Raw genomic sequence first — 10077 nt, forward strand, 5'->3', positions numbered from 1 at the left:
AGTCTGGAGCCTGCTTCGGATTCTGCGTCTCCCTCTCTCTCTCTGTCCCTTCTCTGCTTGGGCTCTGTCTCTCTGTGTCTCAAACATAAATAAACATTTAAAAAAAGTGTAAAAAAATAAATTAAAATATAAAATACAGCTGTTCAGTTCCACACGACAAGGAAAAATGGACCCCACCGTATCACAGCACAGAGCACTTTAAAAACACCAGCTATCTACTTGTTGACTTTCAGGAGAAAAGGTAACTAGTGACAGTTTGCCTAAACACCGCTTTCCTTGGAAGCAGCACCATTCAAGTTCCATCATGCGATGGCCGTTACGTTACACACAACTGTTTTCAGACAGCTCACTGCTCAAGACTATAATTCCCTTCCCTGATTTGTTTTTACACCTTTGACTGCGGCCAAATGAATGAAGCTCCACTTGGGTAGTGATTAGAGTCCCAATTAACGTCTAATAAAGGGAGACCCGCCAACCCCCCAGAATCCTGCTGTCCGGGTCCATTTTAGGACCCCCGAATGCTCACGCCTAGAAATGGTGGAGGAGGTCACAAGGAGGGTGGACGTCTTGAGGCCGAAGGTTGGTAAACTGCAATGACAGTTGAATGTGACGCTCTCGGGTGTAGCGACCTGACAAAGGTGACCCGGCCACGCCCGTGGCGACGGTATCGATCAATCTGGCAGCGGGTTGCCAGTGACCACACCGCTCCGTCCAGAACACTTTCGGGCCTCCCCCCCGACACTTCTCCTTTTATTCAGACGGTGAGATGGTCCGGGACCTGTCGAAACACAGCAGGTTCTCAAAATGCACTTCAGAGTCTGGTTTCAAGGAAGTGCTGGGGATAATTACATTTTCTATGGTCGTTAGAGATGAAAACAGGCAGTAGGCACCTATTATCATGTGTCTTATTGCAAAATAAGGTGTTTTCTGACTTTTATAAGCACCTGAACATTTTAGTCCACAGCTAAATGAGAAAGTTGCGGGAATTTCTGTTCAAATATTTATGACCTCTTTCTTTTGAGATGAATTGGGGACATGCCCGGGGGTCAGGCAGCCCCTCCGAGCAGGCGGCCGCTACGTTGCGAGTCTCACCTCCGTACACGTGGCTGGTCAGGAAACAAAGGGCCTCGGCGGCCACGTGGACCACATGAGCTTCGTGTCCACAGCGGTTCCTCTTCCCCCCCCCCAGGGGGAAGCAGAAGCAGTTCAGGTGGGTATGCCGTGTCGTAGCCGAGAAAGTTGTGATGAGGAGACCCTGACCTTGGGGGGGCTGCCTCCGCCCCAGCCCCTCCCGCCTCCAGAGAGACACGTCTCCTTTACCGCCAAGGCTTCTCCGGGGAGGGCAGCCGATGTGTCTGGCTTCGTTGCCCTGGAATGTCTGCCCGCAGCGATGTCTCTAGAGAGAGACTATTTTCACCTTCCCAAGGCTGCCTGTTGTGAGAACGTTCTTGAACAAAGCTCTCAATACTTAGAAGATATGCAGAAACACCAGGTCTATGGAGAATTATCTCCCAGCAAGGTATTTTTATATCTGCTTTCAGGCCACACCTGCAGACAGGCTTGTGTTTGCCAGAAGTTTTCGGTTTCAAAGTCCCAAGCACCTGTGTGTTTTGGAGTCTTCTCCTTATGTGACCTTTAGAAAGGCGATTCAGACGTCACCGTATGGGAGTGTCAGAGTGCAGTGATGTCACAAAGGGCCTTTTCCGTGTTCCACGTTTCTCCTTCTACAGTCATTTCATAGATGATTATTTCCCCCACGGAAAATCCATTTGTAGTTTTTAGTACACTTCAATACATTTCAAAATCGGAAGACCATAGTTTAAGGTATGATGGTTAGGCCCATCGAAGGCGTTCACACATCACGGAGTCCTGGAGACGATGGGCCCCACCCTCTTGAAACCCCATCCCCCCTCCCCGACACGTGCTACTGAGGTTAACTTATGCGCACAGTGTCTTGATGGATGAGGACTGTGTCAACCAAGAGAAGGGGTAGAGGAACAAAGTCAGGAAAAAACAGGATTTCCGCCACACAAAACGTTAGAAAAGGAAGTGACGAGTTCTGTCCCAGAGCTACAAGTCTCCGATCTCGAGGAAACAGCGTCCCGGGAAGAAGACCTCGAGTTGACATGAACCCGCTGTGGCTCTTAACCCAAAGGATGCATCGTAAGGAAACAGGCTCACGTATGTATCTCCTTTGGATGGAATATGATTTAATTGAGACACGAAGCCCCTAGTAGCCTCAGTTCGCATAAAAATCCAATTCTATTCAATTTAGTGCGATTACGAGGGCAGGAAGGCGGACTCCACCCTTAGACAGAGTTTTCATTGGGTATCAAAATTGTGACTAAGCTAGAAAGTTTAATTCAGTAGGAAAATGTTACTTTATTATCATCATTATAATTTGATATTTACTATGTGTCCGTACGGTGCCGAACATTTATGGCTTCGACTACAAACCCCCAATACTAGGGCAGAACTCCTGGCTGTGAGCCTCGCTGCCTATATTTGTGCATCTTGAAGCCACGGTTATGAGGTGAAGGGAGCCTGTGATAGGGTCAGGCTCCCAAGAACAAATCTGTAGATCTCCCACCCACAGAGCAAGAGAGGCCCACCCTCCGTGTGAACGTCACCCTGGGGGACACAGTCCGATTAGGAAGCGATGTCTCCCTAAGTCCCAGAAAGAAAAATTGAATACATCATGTCTTATAGAGTTTGTTTTATTTTAACTTTTAATGTTTTATTTATTTTTGAAAGAGAGAGTGAGAGCATGAGTGGGGGAGGGGCAGAGAGAGAGGGAGACACAGAATCCGAAGCAGGCGCTGGGCTCTGAGCTGTCAGCACAGAGTCTCATGCGGGGCTTGAACTCACGGACCATGACATCATGACCTGAGCTGAAGTCTGAGCTACCCAGGAGCCCCATCATGTCTCTTATAGAGTTTAAACCAACACACATGTTGAACGTGTAAAAATAGATAGATAGATAGATAGATAGATAGATAGATAGATAGATAGATGATAGATAGATATGAGCAAATCCCACTTTTATTTCAGTAACATACATAATAAACAGCCTAGGGGTTCTGAGGAATATACAGCAAGTAATGGCTGGAAGGCCCTGAGACTTCGAAAATGCTAAACAACAAAGAAAAGCTGGCACCCCACCGTGATTCAGTGTGTGGTCAGTTCCACGGGAGGGACACGCTCAGAAGCGCCAGGCGGCGTCCCAGGCATTCCTGGTGGCAGAACAGATCGGAGTTGCGCGTTCCATCTGGTACAATGGCTTTTACAACAGGCGGTCATTAATGACTATTTCTGAAGGTCGTGTCCCACGTTCTGACGTCCCTTCTGTAGTTTTCACGTGGAGAGAGTATCTGATAAATACGCGTGTGGGCAAGGTTTTCCTTTTCTGCAAGGCAGAAGGGGAGACTCCGTTTCCGGCTCTGATGAGCTCGGTCATTCCGTCTCGTAAGAAGTAACCATGCCGGACAAAAGACTGTCTTTTAAAGTTTATTTATTTATTTTGAGAGAGACAGAGACCGAGAGAGAGCGCGAGTGGGGGAGGGACAGAGAGAGAGGGCGAGAGGATCCCAAGCAGGCTGCACGCTGTCAGCGTGGGGTCCAAAGCGGGGCTTGAACTCACGAGACCGCGAGAGCATGACCTGAACTGCAACCAGGGGTCGGACACTTAACTAACTGGGCCACCCAGGTGCCCTTGGACAGAGTACTTCTGAAAGGCCCGCAAAATACGAAACAGTCGGAGAGACGGTAAGAGACGATCCAAGGGAAAGCCCAGCACAGGAACACGTGCTTGTACCCGGGGATCATTTGCAGATGGCGGTGGCTGTGTGGCATTCGCTCTGACACCGTGTTAGAGCAGGGACTGCGCAAGTCAAGGCTCAGGGCCTGCGCAGGGCAGGGGCCTTACTGACAGACCCTGCTCCACGACGCGGGTGGGGGGGGCCATAAGGGAAACCCTTGAGGCAAATGAAAACCCACAGTAATTCTTACCTCCCCAGGGGACCCCAGGAAAGGTGCTTTGGCATCAAGAGGACCAGGGCGGAAAGAAAAGGAGAAGAAACAAGACAAAACCCGGCCACGAAGCTGTGGGTTGGCAGAGGGATTCCGCAGAGAGAATTTCAAGCTGAGACCTCGTTGGATTTGAGGTTCTGAAATGTCACCGCCAAAGCCCTTGGCAGAGATTAACGCGAATCTTCTCTGGAGAAACACACTTATCCTCGCCTCAACGAACACTCACAGCCAGTTTTCAAAGACCACACGCCAGGGGCGCCTGGTGGCTCAGTCGGTTCGGTGTCTGGCTTCGCTTCAGCTCAGGTCATGATCTCACCGTTCGTGGGTTTGGAGCCCGCCCTGGGTTCTGTGCTGACAGCATGGAGCCTGCTGAAGATTCTCTCTCTCTCTCTCTCTCTCTCTCTCTCTCTCTCTCTCTCCCCCCCTCTCTCTCCGCCCCTCCCCTGCTCTCTTGCTCTCTTTCTCTCAAAGTAAATAAATAAAGAATTCTTAAGACCACAAGTTATAAAATAGCTAAAAATGAGTACACATGCAGAACCGTACCATGAGAAAACTTCAGATACTGTAAGTATCAATATACACACATTTAAAAACAATGATGGGGACGCCTGGGTGGCACAGTCGGTTAAGCGTCCGACTTCAGCCAGGTCACGATCTCGCCGGTCCGTGAGTTCGAGCCCCGCATCGGGCTCTGTGCTGACCGCTCGGAGCCTGGAGCCCGCTTCCGATTCTGTGTCTCCCTCTCTCTCTCTGCCCCTCCCCCGCTCATGCTCTGTCTCTCTCTCTCTCTCTCTCTCTGTCAAAAATAAATAAACGTTAAAAAAAATTAAAACAAAAAACAATTATGTTTCCTGGTTTCAAAGAAATGCAAGATTGAAAATACCTCCAGGTGCTCAGAAACTATAGAAAGTGTGATAAAAGAACCAAATAAACCTTCTTGAAATGAAAACAGCAATGACCAAAATAAAGAAATCAATGAATGTCTTTTAACAGCCAGGAAGAAATACCTGAGGAGAATATAAATAAGCTGAAAGGTCAAAAGAAACGGTCCAGATTGTTGCACAGGAGGAATTTCTTAAGCCGATGAGAGAGATACCAGCGAACGACTCAGAGAACGGAAAGTCAACACACGTCCTCAGCATCCGAGAAAAAGACAAGGGGAGAATGGACAGTGGCAGCATTTGAAAAGGCGTGCCGAGAGACACGAGCCACACGTGTGTGCAAGAGGGCAACGTACATCAAATATCATGCCAATGAAAATATATCTCCTGCTAGACCGATGTTTGTAAAATCACACACGAGCACGCGCAAAGAGAAAATCTTCAGATAGCCGAAAGAAAACGATTACTTCAAAAGGCTGAGAAAGCAGTTGACAGACAGCTTCTCCACTTCGATCGGAGAAGCCACGGGCAGTGAAATGGGATCTTCCATTTCACTTCCTTTCACTTCGCTGGCAGGGGCTTCTTGGACCCAGGTTCTCAGAGTGGGTCCTGGGGGGCGGGGGTGGACGGTGAGGGAGGGGAGGAAGTACAGGGGACAGGGCAAGGGTGACTGGCACCAATGACCCCGTGCCGTCCGAACGTTCCCTAGTTCTCGGAAGGAAGGGAGGGCGGAAAAGACTGAATAACCTTCTATTTTCATCAGTTAAGTAAACGTGTTCTAATTTCTGGATTACTCACCAGAAGAAGAGAAACAAAACATAGGCATCTAAACTAAGGAAGGGAAAAAACGAGATTAGGAATTCTCTAGGAGTTGACAAAACAGAAGGGAAATTTAGAAATCCTAGAACCAGTAGGGCAAACAGAAGCACAAATCGAGTGACAGGTTAAAGCAGAACAAACGATTAGGTGTCAGTAGATAAAATGCTACATTAAAAAGAAAACCAAGTGGGATGCCCGGGCGGCTCCGTGGGTTAAGCGTCCGACTCTTGGTTTCGTCTCGGGTCATGATCTCACGGTTCATGAGATAGAGCGCAGAGTTAAGCATCCGACTTCGGCTCAGGTCATGATCTCCCAGTTTGTGAGTTCGAGCCCCGCCTCAGGCTCTGCACTGACAGCATGGAGCCTGCTTGGGATTCTCTCTCTCCCTCTTTCTCTCTCTCTCTCTCTCTCTCTCTCTCTCTCTCTGCCCCTCCCACACTCACACACTCTCCCCCAAAATAAGTAAATATTAAAAAAAATATATTTCCAGAATTGATATACCTATCCAGCAAAATTCCATTTACAAAAACATTACCTAAAAAGAAGAATGTGCAAAGACTGAAACTAAAAGATAGGCAAAGAAACTTATAAAATAAGCAAACACTATCAAATACAGTTTATGTGGCTATTTTAACATAAAAAACAGACTTTAAAGAGAAAACTATTAATAATAACTGGCAAGGGTAACTTGAGAATGACAGGAATATTCATAAAGGAGATAAAATAGCTTTAAATTTGGGGGGCGTGGGTGGCTCAGTCGGTTAAGCGTCCAACCCTTGGTCTCGGTTCAGGTCACGATCTTGCAGTGAGTCACTATCTTGTGAGTGGCAAATGTCTTCTCCCCACACCGTTAACCAAATGATCAAATATGAGCTAATGTGCATTTGGGAGTCTCCTGGTGTAATGCAATATTGAGTGTCCAACATCACAGACAAAGTCTGTGTCAAAGCAGTGAAAATGAATCTAACAAAGCCATTACACCCGACTCTCATATACAGAAAACGCAAGTCGAAGCAACAAGATACATCTCACCAGAAGGAAGCAATCAAACAAATTCAGAATTCACAACATTTTACAAGGTTTTATATATATGCACATAATATATGTATATATGTGTATATATAATGTATATATGTAATTATATACATATATTGTATATATGTATATACACATTATATATATATATATATATAATGTATATATATATTTGCCTTTGTTGATAGGGTGGGTTATAGCAATTGGTTATTTAATGTTACATTAATTTTGAACTTTAGGATGAACATAATTTGGTCATGATATATTACTGGGTTTTTTTGGTCTATATTCTGGATTTAGTCAGCATTTTCCTTAGCATTGTTGCATAGATATATCTGTTCATTTATTCTTTAATTTTACCTTCTCGTATTGTCCTTAAGTAATTTTGGTATCATTGTCACTGCAACTGCATAAAATTGAGGATTTTTCCTCATTTCTCTTACTATCTCAAATATCTCGTATAACTTGGAATGATTTCTTCCCTGACCATTCAGGAGAAGTCACGAATGGAACTAACTATCCAGGCCTGGAAGTAAGTTTTGGGGATGCAGGTTTTGACTTCTGATTCACTTTTGTTAATTTTTATATAGTTTTTCAGATTTTCGATTCCTTTCTTGAATCTGTTTTGAATGTTATATTTTCCTAGAAATTTCTCTATGTCCTTAAAATTTTTTTAAAGTTTCTTTATTTGTTTTGAGCGAGTGAGAGAGCACATGTGAGCAGGGGAGGGGCAGACAGAGAGGGAGACAGAGAATCCCAAGCAGGGTCCACACCCAGCGTAGATCCCGACGTGGGGCACGATCTCACAACCAAGAGATTGTGACCTGAGCCAAAACCAAGAGTCGGTGCTTAACCGACTGAGCCACCCAGGTGCCCCCATTAAATTTTTTAAAATTACCTGCATCAACTGTCCATAATAATGTCTTATTGTCTTTGCAGTGTCTGTAGCATAGAAGAGATACTCTCTTCTTTTTAATAACTCCTGACATTTGAATTCTGGGTTTCTACTTCCTTTAAATTTTAAAAATTATTTTATTAGAGGTAGTAAATTTTATTTGCCACTCACGTAACCAACAAAAGAAATGGCATCTGTGATGAAGAAATAAGGTTATGTGTCAATATTTCAAAAAAAGACATCTGACTTTGGCTCAGGTCACGATCTCGCGGTCCGTGGGTTCAAGCCCCGCGTCGGGCTCTGGGCTGACGGCTCAGAGCCTGGAGCCTGCTTCTGATTCTGTGTCTCCCTCTCTCTCTGCCCCTCCCCCGCTAGCCCTCTATCTCGCTTTTTCTCAAAAATAAATAAACATTAAAAAAAAATTAAAGTAATCCCTTATAAAAATGCACATATGATTTAAATGACACTTCACAACACAGGATATCCAAATGCCAAATTACCAAAAAGCACGTGAAATCGGCTAATTCTGACTCCTCACTGTACACCCGCATCAACGGATAAGATTTAAAAGACCAACACACGTGGACGGGAAGGCAGAGTATCCAGAATTCTCACACTGCTCCTGGGACCGTGAATTAGCTGCACTTATGGTAGGTAACAGTTTGTCCTTTCTAGAAAATTTTTGAATATGTACTTCCTAATATCCAGAAAATCTCTCTCTCTCTCTCTCTCTCTCTCTCTCTCTCTCCCCGTGTGTGTGCGCGCGCGCCCGCAAATCAAGTCCAAGGCACAAGTCAGTACAAATTCATCCAGAACACGGCGTTGTAACCGGCTTTGCAGCCTCACCAAAGTTGGATTTTGCCAAGCCCAAACCTCGATGGCTTATCGATGGCTCCTTTCGTTCTCCTTCTGCCGGGCCCCGGGGGTCGTGGCGGGTTGGCTGCAGACCGCGTGGGCCACTGTTCCGCCCAAGGCCTTGGCCTCGGGGTCCACCTGCAGAAGCAGCGCCCCTGGGCGCCTGGCTGCTTCGCTGGCTCAGGAAAGAGGAAAGACCGGGAGCGGGGCCCGGCCAACCTGGGGCTCAGAGCGCCGTTCAGACCCACGCGGCAGGTGGGCTCCTGGGCCACGAACCCAGCGGTCAGATGCCCCAGCCCCGGGGACGCGGACACAGAACCTACCCTAAGGGGCGCTGCGAGCTCCGTGCGCGGGACGTGATGTGTCATTCCCTACGAAAGGGGAACAAATGTTTGCCATCTTTCTGGCCCTGTGCCCACGAAAGCGTCCCAGGACCGAGAGCGGGCCCTCCCCCTGAAGCCCGGACTGGGGTCGCCACGGTGCACCTGCTGTCCCCGCCCACCACTGAGAGGAAGACAAACGTCAGAGCGGGGAGGCCTGAGGACGCCTCCTGCACCCCACCCCCCAGTGGTGCCAGCGAGGGGGTCCCCGCTGGCCGCCACGCCAGGGCTGAGGCTGGCACGGGCCAGCACAGGGGGCCGCTGGGGGTGGGGGGAGAGAACAGGGGCGGGGGGGTTGGAAAGGAGCACCGGAGGGAGCAGAACAGGACTGAAGCCGAGGGGCAGGGCCGCGTGGAGCCAGAGGGGAGAAACGCCCGCGCTGGGCACCCGTGCGCCTGGAGCGCGCCCCCGTACGCACCTGCTGCCTCTGGCACCGCCGGGCTGGGGCCAGCACCCACGGGGGCCGTGGAGCTGCCGCGGCCTCTCTGAACGTGAGGAAGGGCAGTCACCTGTCAGAGTGCGAGTGCAAGCCCGGGAGAGACGGGTGTGTGCCGCCCGTGCAGGGAGGGGTCCCGCCCCGTCCCTCTGGGAGCCCCAGGGGAGCCCCGGGAAGGGCCGCCCGCGGGAGGGGTGCGTGCGGGGCGCCCGCCCTTCCCGAAGCCGCAGGGTGCACGCTGGTCAGTCTTGTACACAAGGGGCAGACCTGTGGGTGGCTTTCCTGAGCCGAGCTCCCCGCTCGCCTCGGCCCCGCAGTCCCCATCACACTAGGACTAAGACAGGTTAAGGGTACCATGCCCTCGGGCTGCCACCTGCTGAACCTGGGCCCTTGGAGGCTCGGCTCCTAGGCTCGGGGAGCTGCCTCACCGCCAGGCCACCTCCCCCTGCCCCCACGGCCCTCCCCCACCGCCCACTGCCCCTGTCCCATGGCCGCGGCCCCCACCACCCCCCACCCACCCCTGCACCAGCCCCCGCGCTCCCCACCGTCCCGCCCCCACCAAACCCTGTTACCCTCCCCCACCCCCCACTGCCCCTGCCCCACTGTCCCCGCCCTCACCGCCCTCCACCTACCCGTGCCCCCCACCTCCCCCTGCCCCCACGGCCCTCCCCCACCGCCCCTGCCCCATGGTCCCAGCCCCCAGCATCCCCCCCCTACTCCTGCACCAGCCCCCACACCCCACACCCC

At 49.7% G+C, this 10077-nt stretch overlaps 1 long non-coding RNA gene across 2 annotated transcripts; it reads right to left on the reverse strand.

The window, feature by feature from the left end:
* Positions 1 to 346: 346 nt before the first annotated feature.
* On the reverse strand, positions 347 to 1677 carry LOC109498457. 2 transcript variants are annotated; one of them, XR_002155313.3, is made up of 2 exons: positions 1321 to 1677; positions 347 to 778 (listed from the first exon to the last, which is right to left on the reverse strand). It is a non-coding gene; the product is annotated as an uncharacterized LOC109498457 (long non-coding RNA). The 2 variants fall into 2 exon arrangements; XR_006596069.1 differs by having other exon boundaries at positions 1093 to 1677.
* Between the last annotated feature and the right edge of the window lie 8400 nt (positions 1678 to 10077).

The sequence above is a fragment of the Felis catus genome, chromosome A3 (genome assembly GCF_018350175.1).
Source record: "Felis catus isolate Fca126 chromosome A3, F.catus_Fca126_mat1.0, whole genome shotgun sequence".
Lineage (NCBI taxonomy): Eukaryota > Metazoa > Chordata > Mammalia > Carnivora > Felidae > Felis > Felis catus.